The 25,807-nt window shown below is 34.1% G+C and overlaps 1 pseudogene; it reads right to left on the minus strand.

Annotated features, from left to right (window-relative positions):
* Positions 1–5,328: 5,328 nt before the first annotated feature.
* LOC141665023 (glucan endo-1,3-beta-glucosidase 14-like) lies at positions 5,329–6,580 on the minus strand (annotated as a pseudogene).
* Between the last annotated feature and the right edge of the window lie 19,227 nt (positions 6,581–25,807).

The following is a 25,807-nucleotide window of genomic DNA, read 5'->3' on the forward strand; positions in this document are numbered from 1 at the left end:
GCACAAATTAGCAAAATTCAAAATGTTGGATTTTAGTTTAATAAGCATGGTGCATATAGACGATTATACATAAATAACAAACAGGAAATTCTGGGATCATAGTTGAACATAAGCTTTTACCCAAGGAAACATTTTTCATGTAGTCAGCACATGAGAATTTTTTTGTTTAAAAAAAGTGAATAAATATATAAAGATAAATCTTATCGAAATGATTTCTACCCTGAAACCCCATCACGTATGCAGCTTTAATTCGGAGATACGCTTAACCATTAGACACATATATATAAACCTCTCCATTAAGCTCACAACTTCCTCATTAGTGACTTGTCCTCCAAATACGACCTTACTTATTCCATCAGATGGCTATAATTCGCAAATACTTATAATGTTAAATCAGCTCAAAATAAATAAATTAATAAACATTACATAACTACGATGATTTGAGAGAGAGAGTGAGAGAGAGAGAGAGGAGACCTGGTGAGAAGTGATTTGAAACCCCAGACAATGAGAGACATCAAACACATGTTTATCTTATGTCATTCTTTATAGCAAATCGAATACATAGATAGAGAGAAAGAGACATAGAGAGATAGAAAGAAACAGAGAGAGACAGATTCAGAGAGAGACAGACAGAGAGAGAGACCGAGAGAGAGAGGGAGAGAGAGAGAAAGAGAAACTAAACACACAATTACACAACTGCACACTCACACAAGCACACAAAACTCAAATAAAACAAATCCCTAATTAAAAAGTACCTTAAAATAATGTCTTCAACTGCAAGCACAAACACGAACACCTGAAATCAAAGAGATAGAGAGCGATTAGATAAATAATTGAAGTTTAAAAGCCCTAATTGAAGCACCAAAGCCTCGGTCCCCAATTCAATTGAACCCTAATTAGAAAAGCAAATCCCTATTTACTTACTAGAGGTTAATAATGGTGGCGAGTGAAAGATAAACTGGAGCGAGATTGATAATAATAGAGAGAGTTCAGCGAGAGAGAGGTTAATGAGAGAGAGAGAATTTGAGTGTGTGAATTGTGAGAAAGTGAGAGAGAGAGTGTCTGAGTGTATGGAAAAATTTTGAATGGTCTGGAATATTGGGCGGCCAGATTCCAATAATTTTACCGCTTCCCAGCCCAAAACAACTTTCCGCTCTGTTCAAACATGCTCTGTCCAAACATTTCTATATTTTAATATTTATATTTTATTATTTTATTAGTATTTTTATAATAAAAGATTAAAAAGTCATTTTAATAAAAAATAATTACTTCTATATATTTTACTAAAAATATAATTTGTATATTTAAAATATTTCATATTATATATTTTTAGAAGTTATATATGAGTGCTTATATTAACATTCTTATAAAATTAATTTAAAGTAATATTTAAGCTTAAAAAATATTATATTTAAATTTTGGACTCCAAACTAACACTTTTACAAATATGTTGCAAACTGCAACACTTTATAGCTAATGTAACATCGGGTTTTTGGCTAAGGTAACATAAAAATTACAATGTTACATTAGAGCATAAGTAGCATAGCAAAGGTAACATATTCATGTAACATTTCTCGAGAGCGGGTTGCGATAGGTCATTTATGGTGTAGTGTACATTCCGAATTTATGTAACAACATCATAAGCTTGGGTCAATTATCTGAAGCGGGGAATAGAGTAGTTCTTGTAGGAGAATATTTGTGGGTTCACGAAGCTAGTGGCAGGTTGTTGATGAAAGTAAAGAGGACTGAAAATCGGTTGTACAAAATCAGTCTCGAAGAAAGTAAAGCCTCATGTCTACTCACGAAAGTGGAAGAAGACACTTGGTTGTGGCATGCTCGACTCGGGCATGTAAATTTTCAAGCCTTGGAATTGATGTCACGAGAGAAAATGGCATATGGAATTCCAACCATGGCTCAACCATTAAGGAAATGTGAAGGCTGTTTGATGACGAAGCATTCCAGAAAGCCCTTCCCACGCCAGACTAGCTCTGTGTCAAGGAGACCACTTGAATTAGTACATGCTAATATTTGTGGACCTATCTCGCCAATGACGCCTGGAGGTAATCGTTATTTCCTATTGTTTGTTGATGATTTTAGTAAGAAAATGTGGGCTTATATGTTGAAAGAGAAAAGCAATGCATTTGAAATGTTCAAGAAGTTTAAAGCATTAGTCGAAAATGGGGCTGAGAAAACTATAAAAATCTTGAGGACCGATCGGGGAGGTGAGTTTTGTTCCAAGGAATTTACACTATACTGTGAAAAGATGGGTATCTTAAGGCACTATACAACGCCATATACTCCGCAGCAAAACGGGGTGGTTGAACGAAGGAATAGGACGGTTGCTGCCATGACGAGGAGTTTGTTGAAGGGTTGCTGCCATGACGAGGAGTTTGTTGAAGGGGGCAAACCTACCAGCATTTTTATGGGGAGAGGCGGTACGTCACTCGATCTATGTTCTGAATCGATTGCCTACACGAAATCTGGATGGGAGAACTCCATATGAAGCATGGTGTGGGAATAACCAGACTTGATGCACTTGAGAGTGTTTGGATGTACAGCATTTATGAAGGTTCCATCAGTACATGTGAGAAAACTAGATGATAGGAGTAAGTTAGTGGTGTACATTGGCAAGGAACCAGGAACTAAAGGGTGTCGTTTGTACGACCCAAAGACAGGGGCTGTACATGTTAGCAGGGATGTCGTGTGCCAAGAGGGTATGTTTTGGCCATGGCAACGAGAAGAGGATGGTGAAGTGACATTTCCTGGGAACTATATTGAAATAAACGAGTCTGCAGAAATAGAAGAAAGTGTCGAGACAGAACAAGAACCCATGACCCCTCTGCAGTCACCATCTTCACAGTCACGATCTGTGCAGTCATCATCACAACAAATTATGCTTGTCACCACAGCTGAATCAAGTGCAGAAACCACCGGTAGGTCATCATCGTCATCATCAACCAGCAGTGAACCTGAGAGGTACAGGTTGTTGAGTGATGTTTATAATCATAGTGAAGTTGTTGATATAATTGATGAGTTAATGTTACTAAAGGTTGAAGAACCAACTTCATATCGTGAAGCTGCAGAATTAGAAGAATGGGGAGATGCAATGAAGTCAGAGTTTGAAACAATAGAGAAGAACGGGACATGGACACTTATGACATTGCCACCTGGGCACAAACCAATTGGTCTGAAATGGGTGTTTAAATTAAAAAGGGACCCGAAAGGAAATGTGGTGAACCACAAGGCCCGGCTCGTCGCCAAAGGGTATGTTCAAAGAAAGGGTATAGACTATGATGAAGTTTTCACCCCGGTTGCTCGACTAGATACAGTTCGATTGTTGTTAGCATTGTCCGCAAAAGAAGGATGGGCTGTCCATCACCTTGATGTTAAATCAGCGTTCTTAAATGGAGAACTAACTGAAGAGGTTTATGTTGTTCAACCCGAGGGGTTCGTGAAGAAAGGGCAAGAACAAATGGTGTATAGACTGATAAAGGCTTTGTATGGGCTACGTCAAGCTCCTAGAGCCTGGAATGCAAGGCTGGACAAATGTTTAAAAGTGATGGGCTTTAACAAATGCTTGCACGAACAGGCTGTGTATATGAAGTGTGGAACTAAAAGTGTACTTGTGGTAGGAGTATATGTCGATGATTTACTGGTGGTTGGTTCGGACAAACAAGAGATTGAGGTTTTCAAGCAGGGAATGAATGAGCAGTTTGAGATGAGCGATCTGGGGTTGCTGTCTTTCTATCTGGGCATTGAAGTCAACCAAAGGGAAGTATGTACAACATTGAAACAATCAGCGTATGCTAAGAAATTGTTGGAAAAATCAGGAATGATGAGCTGCAACTCATCGAAGTTTCCCATGGAATATAAATTGCAGTTGGATCAAGATGAAGAGGGAAGTTTGGTAGATGCTACTGAGTACAGACGTATAGTTGGAAGTCTGCGTTATTTGACACACACCCGCCCAGATATTTCTTACGCCGTGGGAGTAGTAAGTAGGTTTATGGGGAGTCCTACGATCAAGCATCAACAGGCTGTTAAGCATATTTTGAGGTATATAAGAGAAACGATTGACTATGGGCTGGTATATAAAAAGGAGCAGATTAGTCGAACTTTACACGGGTTTTCGGACAGTGATTTGGCTGGTGATGTTATTGACAGAAGAAGCACGGGAGGGATGTGTTTTTATCTAAATAGGAGCTTAATTTCGTGGAACTCACAGAAACAAAAGGTTGTTGCTCTGTCCTCGTGTGAGGCGGAATATATGGCAGCCACAACAGCAGCCTGCCAGAGCATATCGCTTCGGGGGTTATTGGGAGAGATCTCGAGACAGCAAGTTGGTCCAGTTATACTCCATATAGATAATAGGTCTGCTATTGAGTTGATGAAGAATCCAGAACTACATGGTAGGAGCAAGCATATTGATGTTTGATTTCACTTCATTCATGAATGCATTGAACGAGGAAAGTTGATTGTCAAGCATGTGGTTACTCAAGAGCAAAGGGCGGACATTTTAACTAAGGCACTGGGAAGAGTCAAGTTTGAAGAGATGAGGAAGGCAATAGGAGTTAAAAACCTTGCTGCAGGAAGCTGAACTAGATTCTGGAACCATGTTAAGATTAGGGGGGAATGTGTTCGGTGTTATATTTAATCTTAACATGTCTTAGCTTGTTTTATCTAATTAGTTTGTTAAGTCGTTAGGAGTTAAAATAGAATAGGCCTTCTGAGTAGGGCTGAATAAAATCAGAAGAGGTTTAGTAGGAGTAATTTACTAGATAAGCAGTAGTTGTTAAGCAGATCCTATTTTATAGGTTCTATTTTCTGTTGTGTTCTCTATTTATTCTCTTGTACGTTGTTTTGGTTTAATAAGAAGTATTGTGGTTTACTTCCTCACTGTGTTATACACATAAGAGTGTGCGTGTGTATTGTGTTCAGATACTATAATCGATTTCTTTGGACCGAGTGAAAATGTAATATCAATCAATGAATTAATCATCTCCTCATGAAAAGGTGAAAGGCCGACAAGTATACAAACATCCAATAAACCAAGCTTTGATATCCCATCTTTGACACCTGCTACAAACCAAAAACAAAGAATAAAAAACAACATCAAACACACAATTTAGTTGTTATGTATATATGCATAGTTCTCTGCCCATGTCTCCTCACATTCCCCCTCCAGTAGCTTTAATTAACAATCAAACATACATAAACTCTATGAATATACAAGCTAATAAGTACAAATTTCGAACGTCAACATGTGTATACATAGTTACCGCACATGACTTATGATCATAAACTTGACGAACCTTATGAGAATAAACTTTATGTATCTGAATTTACCTTATTATCATGACTTGCAGAAGATATTAGAGAAATGGAAGCGGTTGAAGTAGAAGTGGAGGTTAAAGCGGAAGTGGAGGTTGGTGTTGACGAAGTACTTGACGAACCCAATAGGCCAACATCGTAGGCCATGCTTAAATCAGGTTGGTACAAACCATAGTTTCTTTCTGAAGTTGGTCCTGGCTTCATGTTTTCATTGAACAATGCAAATAAATACACTTCAACTCTCATTTTTGGCCTTAAAGGAGTCCCTTCATTTCCTTATTGTCTTCTCAACAAATTCCTTCTATAAGTAGCTGCGTTCCTTATATTTGCACCAACTTCATCTTGGTCATCTTTTGATGGCCAACCGGTTTCGAAAACCCGAACCTCAATTCCTCCGAAGCCTAATCTTAGCATGGCAAATAGAACAGAGTCTACTTGAGCATATAACATGTTGTCATAGTGTAGTTTTCGGTAAGGATCAACCATTCCGATATTCGGGTAAAATAAGACATAGTCCAAAGAAATCCCATTCGGGGAATCTTTGTATGCGAAATATGGGTATGCATTGATCCAAAATGGGGATTTAGTTGCGACAAAAAGTGCAGAAATTGTGTCATTATTCCCGTGAGCTCCGATTGGAAACTACCAGCTGACGGCCGGCAGGAATTCGCAAGAACTGCTAGAGAAGAAGGGGTTGAAACTTGAATATTTTGATCAAGCCCGAGTTGAACTAGAGCACCATGAATACTAATAATGGCTGGTACAAGTTTAGCCACCAGGGACGTATCGTCTCCTGTGAAGACCTCATTGCCAACATCAATGCCGGTGATCCTAGTAGCTGGAACATTAGGTTTTATGTGAGTACTTACCCACTGGAGAGCTTGTTGTGGATCCATTAAAACACCTAGCATTTCATTTGGAACTGTCACACTTAGTTCCACGCCCGAGTGTGCGAATGCAGTTAACATTTGGGGGTTGGTGTCGTAAATTCTTGCATTTATGATCCTTAACGATCTTAAAAGCTCAAGAACTTTTTCCGGTTGAGGTAGATTGTTGACAATTTGGCCATAATTGATTCCAAAAGATTGGACTTGTGCTAGAAAACTAAATCCTGCAATAAAGAAGATTCTGATTATTGGACAACCTGCTTAATATCTAGTAATTACAAACAAATATTAACACATGCATAACAGAAGAATTAGATACCTGAAAGAGAGAAAGAGATGATTACGAGAATAATGTGTAACATGGCAATTCTCTTACAATGAATTTCCATTATTTGAGAGAGAAAGACATGGGGAGAGAAAGAAATCAAGTGGGAAGAGGGGAATAAAAGGTAGTGTTGGAAGTAATATATAACTGTTTTTGCAATCATACAACTATTTTTTTTTCGTTGTCTGAAAGGTAGTTTTTCCGTTGTCTATCCAACACTCTTGTGATCGAAGGTTAGACAACAGTTGTTTATACACTTGTAATAAGCGAGATTCAACAACGTTTTTTAATAATGGTTACAATCAAGAATTCACAACCGGTACTCTATACTAACCATTGTTAGGAAATTTTTTAAACAACTGTTTCTTTATTCAACTACCGTCTACCTAACTTAACAATAATGGTTTTGTAGAAAAACCATTATTATTAACTTATTCGATATTTTCATAAACAACAGTTTATAAACTTCTTTTAACTAGTTAAAACCGTTGTCATTAATATTTTTTTTAAAAGATAATGGTGTAAAAGATTTAAACCATTTCAAAAAATATGAAAAGACAACGGTTTTTTTTAAAAAAAAATATGTGCAGTGAGACATACAACAGTTTTCATCATTTTTTAAGTGGGTTTCACACAACTATTTACAAAATTAATCTCATTATTTAAAATAAATCAATTTTATAATAAAATAATATTATAATAATTCAATTGTTATATCATAATTGAAATTAAATTTATAATACAAAGATTTTGTACAAGAATTACAACTATCACTTAAAATCTATTTCTAAACATGCTCATTAAGGTACACAATAACTAATTTGCAATATTCACACTAGTCAATCAATGCAGCCATCCTGTGTGGCCAGGTGTACTCTCCGGTGTTGGCACTCCTCCTATGTCTATCACTCCTCTGTCTATCACTGATTTCCTTCTCTCTCTCGGTGCTTCCAACTCTCTTTTTGTACCCCTTTCCTGGTCCGGCAGAATCTGGGGACCAACTCTATGTACGCTTGATGCACGGGTAAATTGAGTTGTGCCACTGCTGATTGTGGCTCGGGAACTGTCGAATATGCTGACACTGGCGCAATTGCTCCAGCCACTCTAGCAGAGTTCACGCTAACCCTAAACCCTTTCATAAGAAATGAAGAAATATCCTACAGCTAGCGGAGATTATATGAACATTAAAGTCAGGCACCTACTTTACCATCTTTTCTTCATTTTATTCAGAGTTATTCATAAAAAAAATAGATACTTGAGGAACTCACAATTGTCTTAAGCTCATGCCATTAGCCTAGATCTTTATAACAAGATCAGGGATATACTTACCTCACTAACAGAAAGAGATTGGGGCTGACCTGAGCTCCAGCACATGCCTTAACAAACTAGAACAAAAGAGTTCTTCTCTTCATTCCCGGCTAACAAAATAAATTATGTAATAAACTTTTTAAGTTCGTGATCATTTAAATTCTTGTTTTGTCACTACTTAACCAGATTGTCATTGACTTTACATTAATCTTACTTCAAAACGAAGCAAAGGGATGAAGCTAGTGCTCACTTTGTATCATGTAAAGTATGTGAGCCATGATTCTGCTTTCATTGCTCATGTTAAGTTATCAACCCTGCACAATCAAATTTGATACATTAAAATATTGTAAATTATGCATATAGTCTGTACATACCTCGAAATCATGGTCATTTCCAAAATCACAGAACTAGCACATGGTTAGGTTATATATAAATGGTCGGGGGCGGTATGTTTCTCACGCTATGTAGTCATACTATTTTATTGCATATATGATTTACAGTATCGTATAGTTTACTATATAAGTATTACACAAGCATAGGCTCATGTATATCATGCCTTTTACAAAGAGATATTGATCATTAAACCTTGTTAGAGGATAGAACGTATAGTCTGTATAAATTTTGAACCATAATAATTATGCAAAGGTAAATTTGGTATGCTAGGTTCATGGAGCAAAATATCGTACATGAATTTTAGTATTATTTACTAGAATATGCAATTATATTCCCCTTTTTTCAATAAGGTATTTGCTTAGCACCAATTTTCACTCCGCTTCTTTAATTATTTCTTTAACAGGACAATAGCTAGATGGTGTGTGATTGTTCAAGGGAACAGAATTTGAAAAAAATATTAGAGAACCGGTCACCTTAGGCTCAGGCTCCTTCTCTTCAGGATCAAGTACGGGATTCTTTTTGTTGACCTCACCAGCACCTTCCTGTTCTGTCTGTTTTTAAACATCAACGTTCTTCTCACCTTCAACAACAGGCTCTTCATTTACCCTGAATTAATAAATGGAATTACACATTTAAAATACTAATTCAAATTTCGGAGCAGAGAATAAAGTCCTCACGGAGCAATGTCATCAGTAGCAGTTCCCCAGTTACCCTGCCTACACCATCACGCTTACTAAACTCATTTCTACAAAACAACATTTAAATTAAAACAATACAAAAGAAGAAATATAAGAGACAAGCCAAATACATAATTATATATATACACACACAATTAAGCACTTCCTATAACTACCAATCCTAGGAACAGAGAAGTTGATTCCACTTCCTGTACAAAAACAATTAAGCACAAATATCCAAAGTAAAGAGAACTGCTTAAATTATAATAACTATTACTATACTCCAACAATTAATCTCATCCTAAAAACAAACAATACCAACTAACCACAATTAGAAACTACCTTACCAAGAAGAAAGACACAAAATTTCCTACAAAATGAGCCTGTAAGCAACCAAAGATTTATGTAAAAAGCATTAAACACAAAAACAAACAAAACCCATTAACACTAACTAAAATGGGTCATCAAAGAATCAATCTTTATCTCATTTCCACATACCAACAAAAAAAATTATTTGCTCTAAATTAGCAAGAAACAATAAAAGCCCATTTCAGATCCACACCCAAGAACTTAAATTGCATGTAAAATAGATAAGCGTTTAAAAAGAGAAGCTTACCTAGGAGCACCAAAGGTAACAGAGCTAGGGTTTTTACTTTCTAAAACACTTGTTTCATTTTATTTAATCCGAGCCCCATATCGGAGTCATAGACATATCCAAGGGAGAGAAAGAATTTCGGAGTCCTGAAATACCAACAAATCATGCTTTCATGGAGAGAGGGGGAGAGAGGGAAAGAGAGCATCGATGGAGAAAAGACAGCGGTATAGAAATGACCGCCCAACAATTCACTACACAAGCCATCACTATGTTTCAATTGAAGATGAGGTTTGAGATTGAAAGTAAAAGGGGGAGACATTTTATCAGATTTAGAAGTAAAGGGGGGAAACTAAATTTTGTGAAGGGGGAAATGATTGAGTTACCGGGGGAAAGATAATATTGGTAAGGAATTATCAAAAAATTAAATTTTAAATAGTTATTTCTTAAACAATTATTTTTTTATTTAACTAAGAATAAAATCAAAGTGAGTATAAATTTTTTATTTTTTATTTATTATTATAATGATTAGTGTCAAAATATTTTAATATTTGTATAGTTGAAGAGACACATATTCTAGGATCGTCGAAAAAATCATTTTAAAAATTAATCTGGTAAATCGGGAATGAGTTTCGTTTTTGGGAGATGTACTTTTACTAGATTTTTCAAACCTGATATGCAAGAACAATTTGAAATTTTTTGATAAATTTTTCTTATGGTTAAAATAGATATATCTTAATATTCGTACGGTTTGATCATCAAAAAATTCATTTTAAAAATCGGTCTTGTAAATCGGGAACAAATCTCCTTGTTATTTGTTTTTACAAGATTTTTCTAATCTTGACATGCGAGATGAATTTGAAATTTTTTGATAATTTTTTGATATGGTTAAAATAGATATATCTTAACATCCGTACGTTTCGATCGTTGGAAAAACTATTTTAAAAATTAATCTTGTAAATCAGGAACGAGTCTCGTTATTGGGAGGGGTAGTTTTACAAGATTTTTCTAATCCTGACATGCAATATGAGTTTCAATTTTTTTTAATAATATTTATATATGACTAGAATTGATATATCTTAACATTCGTACGGTTTGATCGTCGAAAAAATCATGTTAAAAATTGATCTTGTAAATTGGGAACAAGTCTCGTTGTCGGGAGTGGTACTTTTACTAGATTTTTCTAATCCTGACATGCAAGATGAATTTCAAAATTTTTAGTAATTTTTTCATATGACTAAAATTTATATATCTTAATATCCGTACGGTTGGATCATCGAAAAAATCATTTTAAAAATTAATTTTGTAAATCAGGAACGAGTCTCGTTGTTTGGAGGGGTACTCTTACTAGATTTTTCGTATCCTCACATACAAGATGAATTTCAAAAATTTTAAATTTTTTTTCATATGACTAAAATTGATATATCTTAACATCCGTATGGTTGGATCTTCGAACAAATCATTTTAAATATTAATTTTGTAAATCGGGACCGAGTCTCGTTGTTGGGAGGGGTACTCTTACAAGATTTTTCTAATCCTGACATGCAAGATGAATTTCAAAATTTTTAGTAATTTTTTCATATTACTAAAATTGATATATCTTAATATCCGTATGGTTGGGTCATCGAAAAAATCATTTTAAAAATTAATCTTGTAAATCGGGAACGAGTCTCGTTCTTTGGAGGGGTACTCTTACTAGATTTTTCTAATTCTGACATGCAAGATGAATTTCAAAAATTTTAACAATTTTTTCATATGACTAAAATTGATATATTTTAACATCCATACGGTTGGATAGTTGAAAAAATCATTTTAAAAATTAATCTTGTCAATAGGGAACGAGTCTCGTTGTTTGGAGGGGTACTCTTACTAGATTTTTCTAATCCTCACATGCAAGATGAATTTCAAAATTTTTAGTGATTTTTTCATACGACTAAAATTGATATATCTTAACATCCGTATGGTTGGATCATCGAAAAAATCATTTTTAAAATTAATCATGTAAATCGGGAACGAGTCTCATTGTCGGGACTGGTACTTTTACTACATTTTTCTAATCTTGACATGCAAGATGAATTTCAAATTTTTTAATAATTTTTTCATATGACTAAAATTGATATATATTAACATCCGTACGGTTGGATCGTCGAAAAAATCATTTTAAAAATTAATCTTGTAAATCGGGAACGAGTCTCGTTGTCCGGAGTGGTACTTTTACTAGATTTTTCTAATCTTGACATGCAAGATGAATATCAAATTTTTTAATAATTTTTTCATATGACTAAAATTGATATATATTAACATCCGTACGGTTGGATCGTCGAAAACATCATTTTAAAAATTAATCTTGTAAATCGGGAATGAGTCTCGTTGTCGGGAGTGGTACTTTTACTAGATTTTTTTAATCTTGACATGCAAGATGAATTTCAAATTTTTTAATAATTTTTTCATATGACTAAAATTGATATATATTAACATCCGTACGGTTGGAGCATCGAAAAAATCATTTTAAAAATTAATCTTGTAAATCAGGAACGAGTCCCATTGTCGGGAGTGGTACTTTTACTAGATTTTTCTAATTTTGACATGCAAGATGAATTTCAATTTTTTTACTAATTTTTTCATATGACTAAAATTGATATATATTAACATCCGTATGGTTGGATCGTTGAAAAAATCATTTTAGAAATTAATCTTGTAAATCGGGAACGAGTCTCGTTGTTTGGAAGGGTACTCTTACTAGATTTTTCTAATCCTGACATGCAAGATGAATTTCAAAATTTTTAGTAATTTTTTCATATGACTAAAATTGATATATCTTAACATCCGTATGGTTGGATCGTCGAAAAAATCGTTTTAAAAATTAATCTTATAAATCGGGAACGAGTCTCGTTGTCAGGAGTGGTACTTTTACTAGATTTTTCTAATCTTCATATGCAAGATGAATTTCAAAATTTATAATAATTTTTTCATATGACTAAAATTAATATATCTTAACATCCATACAGATGAATCGTCAAAAAAATCATTTAAAAATTTAACTTTTTTAACCGGGAATCTCATTTTATGCGGTAATACTTTTACAGCGGTTTCCTTGAAACATAATTGTGTAAAGATAAACTAAGACAACGCTTTTTTATTATAAAACCGTTTTGTAAGTATATCAGCTTTTTTCAATCTAAAGGCTAATATCTAATCTCATTCAATCAAGGGTTGTCATTGTGATACTTCAGCAATCCTATTAAAATGTTTACAACCTATCATGGGGTGCCACCTCATCAGGTGGTACCCATTGAAATTATAAAATAACTATTTCATACAACTGTTTTATTCCATTGTATGAAGGTTTCTAAGACAACCCTTCTAGAAACTGTTGTGTGAATTATACAACGTAATATCTAAAAGCTTGTATAAGACTAACTAAGACAACACTTTTGTTTTAACATAAAACCGTTGTATAAGATTATTAGCTATTTTTCGATCTAACGGCCGATATCAAATCTCATTTTAATGAAGGGCTCTCATTTCGCCACCTCAGCAATCCTTGTGAATGATTTACCACCTATCACGTGCTGCCACCTCAATACGTGGTACCCATTGAAATTCCTCACACAACTCTTTTAATTCCGTTGTTTGATGGTTTATAGGACAACCTTTCTGAAAAACCGTTGTCTGAATTACACAATGTAATATCAAAACCGTTGTCTTATATCCCTATACGTTAACATAGTAACAACGGTTTGTAACTGTTGTGTTAAAGATCTACAACAACACTATATTTAAAAAACCGTTATCTGACTCGATGAGAGGATACAACTTGTACAACAGTTTAGAAAAGATGGATACCCGTTGTTTGTTCTAGAGCTCACACAACTGTTTTTTCTGCAAAATCAATTCACCGTTGTATGATTTTTTAGGACGACGGTTTTTTTTAACCATTTTCTGTCAACCGTTGTCTGATTGCAAATTTCTTGTAGTGGCGGTTAGTTCTTTTCTTTGCTTGGTTGAATATTTGTTATTTGGTGTTTACAGGTCTTGTGATTGCCTTGCCATGCATGTTTCTTTTCCTTCTTCACAAATTTTCTTTTTGTGGGTTTTATTTTGTCTTTTCAAGGAGGCCAGCTCCTTTCTTCAAATTACATATATGCCCTTCCACAAACACTTTCTTCGCCCAAAAGAAAAGGATGCATATTTATAATTTATTATTTATCTCTGCTATATATATAATAGGATGAGAATCGAATTTGAGATATTTCATTCACCTGTAAAATCTCATACCACTACAACATATTGTCACATGTGTTTTTTATCATACGCATAATATGTAAATGTGTTAAATCCATATTGGAAAATTCTCGATGGTACCCTCGTAGAATTGACTTTTCCAAATGGTACATAAAATATTTTTGACTTTCAGATAGTACCATTCTACTATTATGTCATTCTATACGGTAGCTCTACCGTTAACCTCCGTTAGTCAAACATTATATTTTGGATATTAGTTGGAAAAAGACAATTATAGGATGGTACAATTATTAATTTCTCTTAAATATTATTATGATTTTTGTAATCCTATTATTCTGAAAATTTAAACACACAAATTAGGCTAAATATCAGTTGCTAAAGTCAGGGTTAGGTTAAAATAAGGGATAACTGTTCAAATAAAATTGGGGACAGTCAATGTCAAATTGAGTGTATTCGGATATGATATTTTCCCTTTTTTCCGATAAGATATTTTCCCTTATTCGGTAACCAAATTATAGTTCACTTCGGTTATTGAATAACCGAATACACAACCCTAGTACATATTCGTGATCTTTAATCTTTATTCGTTAATCAATAATAATTTATATCACCTTAGTGACCCAATCCCTAGTTGCAGGGGAATTCGAAGTCACCCTTAGTTTATAGTTTCAACTTTAAATTGGTTTATAATGGATCAACACCCTTTATATATACACGCACACACATTATATAGTAATAAAAGCGTATTGAAATGATATTTTCAGAATAACATGATTAAAAAAAAGAAAATTTGAAACATATTTTAAAAGAAATTATCAATATGCCCTTCTAGAATTAACTTCTTTGAATAATACCAAAATTATAACATTTGACTAACAGATGTTAACGATAGGGGTACAACATAGAATGACATAATAGTAGAATGGTACCGTCCAGAATCTAAAACTATTTTGTGTACCATTTGGATAAGCCAATTCTAAGAGGGTACCATTGAGAATTTCCCATCAATATTTTATTTAACTTTAAAAATAATTACTTGAATTTCGCAAAAAAAGATAGTTAATTGACTATTTGTATACTTAATTTTAAAGAAATGAATTTCAGATATAAAGTTAGACATAGTGCATAAATGTAATACTATTTAATGCATTTTATACTATTTAATGAAAATATATATTGTTCAATAATTTGAAGGAAAATTATCCAGTTCAACTAATATTTATAAAACATTATCGAATTGAAAAATATTATACAATATTATCAAATTATTATTTGAAGAAATATTAGAGTCGTAATGAAAGAAATTTAAAAACGGTTTAAATAACGATACAATTACAATTTTTCCTTCGAATTCTTGAAAAAAATCATGAATACAAATAATAAGTCTTTAAAATATATAATTTATTTTAATATTACAACCATGATTGATACTCGGTTGCGTAAAAAATAGATATGGTTTATTTGTCATTAATAATGTTAATACCATATATAAATTATCACAATTTATTTATTACATAATTATATATGCATGTTATTTAAGTAATCAATTGACTCAATAAATGTTAATAATAATTATACATGTACATAAATCAGATGTTTAACATATAAATAACTGAAACCATCGTAATTTACTAAGAAATGTAACATACGATAATTTACATGCTGACGAACACACATACAACTTAATCTTACTTTGTTAACACTAGTGTAAATAAAAAACTAAAATTTTTCCATACATACATGCTTTGAATTTCAAAAATTAATATTTTTTATTAAAATCAACTTTTATATTAATAGTAGTGTAAATTTTACATTGTTGTATATTATAATTGCAAGTCATTCTGACTTCAGTTATGCATTTTTTTATCTTTTTAAGTTGAGTAAGTTAATTGTAAGTTAGTAGTGAACTCAATAATAATATAACATTATTACTGAATGAAAACAACTAAAAACATTATAATTGCATGATGCATAAAAAATTCTAGAAAATGACCCGTGTCTCGCACGAGTTAGTATGCTATTATATATATAATGGATCAACAAGGGGTTTTATTCTTATTTATTAAATTGAGAATATACCCCTATACCACACTCATACAAAATTTTTTCTTGTTAGGAATTGGGTTAAAGACTAAACTACCCATGTTTTTATTATTTATATAAAAGATTTGTTTTATGGGAATCGAACTCGAGATATTTCATTCATCTATACAACCTCATACCACTACACCATTTTATCACACGTGTTTTTTATCATACACATAATATGTAAATCTGCTAAATAAATATTTTATTTATCTTTAAAAATAGTTATTTGAATTCCGCAAAAAAAAATAGTTACTTGAATATTTGTACAGTTAATTTTAAAGAATTGAATTCCGGATATAAAGTTAGGAATAATACATAAATGGATTATTATATTATATATTAATCATTTTTAGATTAAAAATATATCTCATATATTTTTAACATATTTTTTTATTATAAAAAGTAATTAAAATGTACATATATATTTTTAAAGAAAATATTTAAAATAGAATTAATTATATATAAATAATTTATATTGGTATTAAATATTTAGATAAGTTCGAATTATAACGAGTCAATGCATTTTAGTTTATTTCGAATTTAAAATCAGAATTTGGATAATTGTTCAAAAAATACTCAAATAACAAATCAAATAAAATTATTTTGGTCTGAAAATTTGGTTATATCATTAAAATATATTTATTTTGACATCCATATGGTTGGATCAATTAGAAATAATTTTAAACAAGTCGAGATACTAATACATGACTAAACACTAATTACTAGTACTAGTCAAACTAATGTTTGACTGTTAAAATAGAAAACCAAATAAAATTATTTTGATACGTAACTTTGGTTATATCAATAAAATGTGTATATTATGACATCCATATGGTTGGATCAATATAAAGTATTTTTAAAATAATCAAAACAACGAATCAGGACTAACCACTAATTAACGGTAATAGTCAAACTAATTAACAAACCAAATAAAATTATTTTGATCTGAAAATTTGGTTATATCATTAAAATATATTTATTTTGACATCCATATGGTTGGATCAATTAGAAATAATTTTTAATAAGTCGAGATACTAATACAGGACTAAACACAAGTTACGAGTACTAGTCAAACTAATGTTTGAATGTTAAAATAGCAAATCAAATAAAATTATTTTGATATAAAACTTTGGTTATATCAATAAAATATATATTTTATGACATCCATACAGTTTGATCAATTAGAAATAATTTTAAATAAATCGAGACACCAATACAAGACTAAACATTACTTACCAAGACTAGTCAAACTAATGTTTGACTATTAAAATAGCAAACCAAATAAAATTATTTTGATCTAAAACTTTGCTTATATCAATAAAATATATATTTTATGACATCCATACGGTTGAATCGATATAAAGTATTTTTAAAATAATCGAAACAACAAATCCGGACTAAACACTAGTTAGCGTTAATAGTCAAACTAATGCTTGACCATAAAATAGAAAATCAAATAAAATTATTTTTGATGTGAAACTTTGGTTATATCATTAAAATATATATTTTATGACATCCATACGGTTGGATTGGTGAAAAATATTTTAAAAAAATCTTAACTAAAATATAATTATGAAGGCACATTTTAAAATTAGAAAGTAAAATATTAAATTTCTAAATCACGTCAAAATATATCACATACGGTATGCAAAATGATCGTTGGAAGATAAAAAAAATAGTGAAGTTGGATTTTTTTTTAAAAAATCATACCTATATAAAAATATTTAGGATATATTAGAATTTTTTTGAATTTTAACGAACGAGTTCGAGCCGAGCCGAGCCGAGTTCGAGCAGAACAACCCAAAGCTCGGCTCGAGCTCGATTTACTTAACGAACACATTTTTTTGTTCGAGCTTGAGTTCGATTTCGTTAACGAGCCGAGTCGAACGAGCTCTTAACGAGCTGAGCTTGTTGCTTGTTCACGAACAGCTCGGTTCGTGAACAGCCCGGTTCGTGAACAACCGTATTTATTACTACATAAAGCCCCACCATGAAATTAATAAAATGTTACCCTACTATCCATACAAAAAATATAAACTAGCATGCCACATTATGAACATGTTAAAAACTAAACAGCGTACAAGGCTTTAAAAACTTAGTTATACTCTCAAAGAAATTAGTGTGAGAGAATACAAGGGGAAAATAATCACATATTAAGAAAAAGAAACATACTCATTCAAGATTGAAAGAATGTTGTTTCGAGCCTGGCGAAAGAGATTAATGTTATCATGATACTGCAAAATAAAATGAAAAGAGAAAAAAATTAAGAAAATGATGACGCAAGTCCACGTCAAAGAGTGCGTAATGATGCAACAGGTGAATTGGCCTAGTTCTTGACTTGCTAATCCTCTATCTTCACTTGCTAAAAAAATGCCAGATGGATGCGTTATGTTACATAGTAAACAATGTGCATGTGTTTATACAAATCTATCTGATATTATAATATATTAAAGGAACCAAGATTGGGGAGAAATAACCTCGTTCTTGCTTCAATCCTGGTCCATTATGAAAGGCTTCTCTAGAACTTGCTCCACTCTTTCTACATGCCCTGGTTAAATAGCATCCAATCAGAGATAATCTCACTTCTAAAATTTTATGGGAAGAGTACATTCAAATAGCATCACACATGACTTCTCCTCTTTGTGAGCATTATAAAAAGACTATTATAGAGGTAATAATATAAATTATTATTATTATTATGCTATCTAGACCTGATTATTTTTCCAATTAATCTCATTTATCTGATGCTATCTAGACCTGACTGTTTTTCCATTAGTGTTGTACCAAATTTTTTAATTAAGTCAAGGTATTTTTTTAGGTGGAGTATCAGCTGCTTTGGTTTGCTGGGCTCTGGTTGAATTTCTAGTGTTTTTTCATCTAGTTTTGTTAGGTCTGGATGGTTGGTTAGAATGTGTTGTAGGCCTGTTTCTTATGTTTGGTTTTTCAGATGTGCTGAAGTGTTGCAGCATGTTTTTTTACAAAGTGGTATTGCAGGGGTCTGGGTTTTTGATAGAAAGGATTTAGAAGCTGATTTTGTCTGGGATTTTGCTGTAGTTTCTTCCTTAATTTGGAGTGGTGATTGCTTGTGTGGGGTCTGGTGTTTATTTTTGTTTATGGAGTGTTCAAAGTTCTGGATTTTCTGTTTTTTTGCTCATGTTGGTTTGCTTAAATCTGGGCTGGAATTTCAAGTGCATTTGATGTGCATTTTTATTCTTATTTGGGGTGCTTGCAGATTTTCTGTGGTTTTTTGCTTCTCTGGTTGTTTGGCAGGCTGGAGATTTTGGTTGTGGGGCTCTTTGTGTTTGGTTTGGGCCAGTAGGGTCTTTCCCTTGGTTTTGTTTTGTGGGCCTGTTGGTCTTGCCCAGTTTTCCTTTGTTAGGATTTCTAGATGAGCTTGGGTGTTTTGTTTTATCTTCTTTTTATTTTATTTTGATACTTTTCTTAATTCTTTTTAGAGATTTTTTCCATAAGTTTTTTGAAAAGGATCCCCCTGTATATTCTTCTCTCCTTTAGTTTATTTTACAAGGCTTGACCTCATTTACCCAAAAAAAGACCTATAATACAAGGGCTGGTCCGCGGTTTCAGGACTGTTAGGTGCTTCAAAGTAGAGATCATTCCCTGAATTTATTTAAAACCTTAGTACAAGTGACTGGTTTTAGCATACTCTTCAATTTGTTTGATCATTCTCTGAATTTATTAATTAAAAACTTAGTACAAGTAACTCTTAAGTAATTTTGTTAAATGATCAAAAGTTGTTTGTATATTGTTTTGGAAGTGTAGTCTAATCAAATTTTTATTCTTAACCACAGGATACACGCTCAGATCATATGGAGGTGGACGAAGATGACAATGATGTTCATATAGACGACTTGGAATATCGCTTCCCACTTTAGCTAAAGATCCTAGCTTATGATTATTTTGTCTAAGAACTTGTATGTGTTAGTTTGGTCTCAAACTTTAAAATTTGACCTATGTTTTACGATCTCAAGTTACATATTTTGTATTAGGCATGAAGACGTTGAACTAATGCTTGTTTATGTATACATTTCAATTTGGATTATCTCATTTGTTGTTTTTTTTATTAATAGTTATATATCTAAAGAATTTTACGGGAGGTAGCTTATGAGGAAGCTTATTGGAAAATTATTTTACAATATTGTATTTTAAAATTCAACTGTTAGTGGTTGAAACTAAATAACAATTGCCCATTAAGTTCAACAAGATCTGGTTGTATTTAACAGACATAATCAGAATTAATCAACCACTTCCGGTTATTAATGAAATCTATATTCAACAAAATTTGTTTGAAATTATTATACAGAAAAATGGACTAGTTTACGAATCAACCAAAACCGGTTGGGTTTTAAAAAAATAAATTCAAATTTTTTTCGGTTGTTTTTAGTAATTTTGGCGGGATTTTTTTTTTTAGTGAAATTCAAATTCAAAATTTAATTTTTTTTTTGAAATGTGTAAAGTTAACTTCAACGGAAAGTGGTTAAAAATAGTGTCAATAAACTCAACCAAAACTGGATGAATATAATCATAAATTCAACCGGAATGCTAATTTCAACGGCCTTATTTACAACCGACTGGTTGCGCTTGAATTTATACTAAATTCAACCGGATCCGGTTGGTCTTATGCTAAATTCAACCGAATACTGTCGGTTGAATTTAACCGCTTTTATTGTAGTGTATATATACATGTAACTTCTAACTCTAATCAAAGAAATGTTGTAATTCTTCAAGTACATTTTTTGTGCACGTACAAGAACATACTGATTAACTATATTATACACATACATACATGATAAATCGCTTCACTTTGTTGCCGTATGAACAGGGAAGGAGCCAGAAATCTGTGGTTGGGGTGCCAAATTTTTTTCAGAGTATTTTTAATTTATTATATATTAAATAAATAAATAAATATTATTTTTAACAACTTTAATGTACATAATATAATTAAATTCGTGAATCTAAATTTATATATATTATAAACATCATTAATTTTAGTACTAAATTTATAAAATTTATATATTTTTGAGAGGGCGAAAATTGAAAATAATTAGTTTGTTAAGTCGTTAGGAGTGAAAATGGAATAGGCCTTCTGAGTAGGGACTGAATAAAATCAGAAGAGGTTTAGTAGGAGTAGTTAACTAGATAAGCAGTAGTTGTTAAGCAGATCATATTTTATAGGTTCTATTTTCTGTTGTGATCTCTATTTATTCTCTTGTACGTTGTTTTGGTTTAATAAGAAGTATTGTGGTTTACTTCCTCACTGCGTTATACACATAAGAGTGTGCGTGTGTATTGTGTTCAGATACTATACTTGGTATCAGAGCTTTAACACGTTCGAATGGAGGGGAAGAGCAAGACTAAAGAGGGTTCGTTTGGTCTGAGTTATCCGTTGTTGACGAAAACAAATTACACGGTATGGGCTCTGAAAATGAGGGTCTTCATGCAAGCTCACGGGGTGTGGGATGCAGTCGAGCCTAAGAATCCTGAGACTGTTGTAGATGACAAACTGGACAAACGTGCACTTGCTGTGATTTACCAAGGGGTTCCAGAGGATGTGCTGTTATCAATCTCAGAGAAACACACATCCAAAGATGCTTGGAAGGCTGTCAAAACCATGTTCTTGGGAGCAGATAAGGTGAAAGTGGCCAGAGCACAGACCCTTAAGAGTGAATTCGAAGCTTTGCGTATGAAAGAAGATGAGCAATTGGATGAGTTTTATTTGAAACTAAACAGTTTGGTCACCAACATTCGAGTTTTGGGAGAGAAAGTAGATATGGCCTATGTGGTCAAGAAATTGCTCAGAGCGGTTCCTTCCAAGTTTCTGCAAATTGCATCGGCTATCGAACAATTTGGGAATTTGGAAGAGATGTCGGTAGAAAAGGTTGTCGGTTCTCTGAAGGCCCATGAGGAGAGGTTACGGGGAACAACGGAGAAAGGCCAGGGACAATTACTACTGACAGAGGAAGAGTGGAGAAGAAAAGAAAGTAGCAAGGGGCAGCTGTTATTAACTCGAGAGGAATGGTTAAAGAGAAGAGTAACAGAGAGGGGACTCGAGGCGGATGAAATACTCGTGGGGTACGGGACAGAAGTAGAGTGAGATGTTTTAATTGTCAAGGACATGGACATTTTGCTGCGGATTGCCGTAGACCACTGAAGGAAAGAGACATGTCAAGGGAGGCGAACCTTTCGAGAATTCAAGAGGATGAGCCGGCCCTATTGATTGCTGAGGTTGGACAGACGGAGAAGTTGGCCATGTTCTTGAAGGAAGAGGCATTGGTACCAAAATTACGGACATATAACGACGACCAAAAGGAATCACAAGTATGGTACCTAGATAACGGTGCTAGTAACCATATGACTGGGCAATGTGGAAAGTTCAAAACATTGGATGAATGTGTCTCTGGAAAAGTTAAGTTCGGTGATGGGTCAGCCGTGAGTATCAAGGGAAAGGGGACAGTTGCGTTTCAGTGTAAAAATGGAGAAGAGAGAACACTCGAGGATGTATACTACATTCCGAATTTATGTAACAACATCATAAGCTTGGGTCAATTATCTGAAGCGGGGAATAGAGTAGTTCTTGACGGAGAATATTCGTGGGTTCACGAAGCTGGTGGCAGGTTGTTGATGAAAGTAAAGAGGACTGAAAATCGGTTGTACAAAATCAGTCTCGAAGAAAGTAAAGCCTCATGTCTACTCACGAAAGTGGAAGAAGACACTTGGTTGTGGCATGCTCGACTCGGGCATGTAAATTTTCAAGCATTGGAATTGATGTCACGAGAGAAAATGGCATATGGAATTCCAACCATGGCTCAACCATTAAGGAAATGTGAAGGCTGTTTGATGACGAAGCATTCCAGAAAGCCCTTCCCATGCCAGACTAGCTCTGTGTCAAGGAGACCACTTGAATTAGTACATGCTGATATTTGTGGACCTATCTCGCCAATGATGCTTGGAGGTAATCGTTATTTCCTATTGTTTGTTGATGATTTTAGTAAGAAAATGTGGGCTTATATGTTGAAAGAGAAAAGCAATGCATTTGAAATGTTCAAGAAGTTTAAAGCATTAGTCGAAAATGGGGCTGAGAAAACTATAAAAATCTTAAGGACCGATCGGGGAGGTGAGTTTTGTTCCAAGGAATTTACACTATACTGTGAAAAGATGGGTATCTTAAGGCACTACACAACGCCATATACTACGCAGCAAAACGGGGTGGTTGAACGAAGGAATAGGACGGTTGCTGCCATGACGAGGAGTTTGTTGAAGGGGGCAAACCTACCAGCATTTTTATGGGGAGAGGCGGTACGTCACTCGATCTATGTTCTGAATCGATTGCCTACACGAAATCTGGATGGGAGAACTCCATATGAAGCATGGTGTGGGAATAAACCAAACTTGACGCACTTGAGAGTGTTTGGATGTACAGCGTTTATGAAGGTTCCATCAGTACATGTGAGAAAACTAGATGATAGGAGTAAGTTAGTGGTGTACATTGGCAAGGAACCAGGAACTAAAGGGTGTCGTTTGTACGACCCAAAGACAGGGGCTGTACATGTTAGCAGGGATGTGGTGTGCCAAGAGGGTATGTTTTGGCCATGGCAATGATAAGAGGATGGTGAAGTGACATTTCCTGGGAACTATATTGAAATAAACGAGTCTGCAGAAATAGAAGAAAGTGTCGAGACAGAACAAGAACCCATGACCCCTATGCAGTCACCATCTTCACAGTCACGATCTGTGCAGTCATCGTCACAACAGACTATGCTTGTCACCACAGCTGAATCAAGTGCAGAAACCACCGGTAGGTCATCATCGTCATCATCAACCAACAGTGAACCTGATAGGTACAGGTTGTTGAGTGATGTTTATAATGATAGTGAAGTTGTTGATATAATTGATGAGTTAATGTTACTAAAGGTTGAAGAACCAACTTCATATCGTGAAGCTGCAGAATTAGAAGAATGGGGAGATGCAATGAAGTCAGAGTTTGAAACAATAGAGAAGAACGGGACATGGGCACTTACGACATTGCCACCTGGGCACAAACCAATTGGTCTGAAATGGGTGTTTAAATTAAAAAGGGACCCGGAAGGAAATGTGGTGAAACACAAGGCCCGGCTCGTCGCTAAAGGGTATGTTCAAAGAAAGGGTATAGACTATGATGAAGTTTTCGCCCCGGTTGCTCGACTAGATACAGTTCGATTGTTGTTAGCATTGTCAGCAAAAGAAGGTTGGGCTGTCCATCACCTTGATGTTAAATCAGCGTTCTTAAATGGAGAACTAACTGAAGAGGTTTATGTTGTTCAACCCGAGGGGTTCGTGAAGAAAGGGCAAGAACAAATGGTGTATAGACTGATAAAGGCTTTGTATGGGCTACGTCAAGCTCCTAGAGCCTGGAATGCAAGGCTGGACAAATGTTTAAAAGTGATGGGCTTTAACAAATGCTTGCACGAACAGGCTGTGTATACGAAGTGTGGAACTAAAAGTGTACTTGTGGTAGGAGTATATGTCAATGATTTACTGGTGGTTGGTTCAGACAAACAAGAGATTGAGGTTTTCAAGCAGGGAATGAATGAGCAGTTTGAGATGAGCGATCTGGGGTTGCTGTCTTTCTATCTGGGCATTGAAGTCAACCAAAGGGAAGTATGTACAACATTGAAACAATCAGCGTATGCTAAGAAATTGTTGGAAAAATCAGGAATGATGAGCTGCAACTCATCGAAGTTTCCCATGGAATATAAATTGCAGTTGGATCAAGATGAAGAGGGAAGTTTGGTAGATGCTACTGAGTACAGACGTATAGTTGGAAGTCTGCATTATTTGACACACACCCGCCCAGATATTTCTTACGCCGTGGGAGTAGTAAGTAGGTTTATGGGGAGTCCTACGATCAAGCATCAATAGGCTGTTAAGCATATTTTGAGGTATATAAGAGGAACGATTGACTATGGGCTGGTGTATGAAAAGGAGCAGATTAGTCGAACTTTACACGGGTTTTCGGACAGTGATTTGGCTGGTGATGTTATTGACAGAAGAAGCACGGGAGGGATGTGTTTTTATCTAAATAGGAGCTTAATTTTGTGGAACTCACAGAAATAAAAGGTTGTTGCTCTGTCCTCGTGTGAGGCGGAATATATGGCAGCCACAACAGCAGCCTGCCAGAGCATATGGCTTCGGGGGTTATTGGGAGAGATCTCGAGACATCAAGTTGGTCCAGTTATACTCCATATAGACAATAGGTCTTCTATTGAGTTGATGAAGAATCCACTACATGGTAGGAGCAAGCATATTGATGTTCGATTTCACTTCATTCGTGAATGCATTGAACGAGGAGAGTTGATTGTCAAGCATGTGGCTACTCAAGAGCAAAGGGCGGACATTTTAACTAAGGCACTGGGAAGAGTCAAGTTTGAAGAGATGAGGAAGGCAATAGGAGTTAAAAACCTTGCTGCAGGAAGCTGAACTAGATTCTGGAACCATGTTAAGATTAGGGGGGAATGTGTTGGGTGTTATATTTAATCTTAACATGTCTTAGCTTGTTTTATCTAATTAGTTTGTTAAGTCGTTAGGAGTGAAAATGGAATAGGCCTTCTGAGTAGGGACTGAATAAAATTAGAAGAGGTTTAGTAGGAGTAGTTAACTAGATAAGCAGTAGTTGTTAAGCAGATCCTATTTTATAGGTTCTATTTTCTGTTGTGTTCTCTATTTATTCTCTTGTACGTTGTTTTGGTTTAATAAGAAGTATTGTGGTTTACTTCCTCACTGTGTTATACACATAAGAGTGTGCGTGTGTATTGTGTTCAGATACTATAATCGATTTCTTTGGACCGAGTGAAAATGTAATAACAATCAATGAATTAATCATCTCCTCATGAAAAGGTGAAAGGCCGACAAGTATACAAACATCCAATAAACCAAGCTTTGATATCCCATCTTTGACACCTGCTAC

This window comes from Apium graveolens, chromosome 6, assembly GCF_009905375.1.
Source record: "Apium graveolens cultivar Ventura chromosome 6, ASM990537v1, whole genome shotgun sequence".
Taxonomy (NCBI): Eukaryota; Viridiplantae; Streptophyta; class Magnoliopsida; order Apiales; family Apiaceae; genus Apium; species Apium graveolens.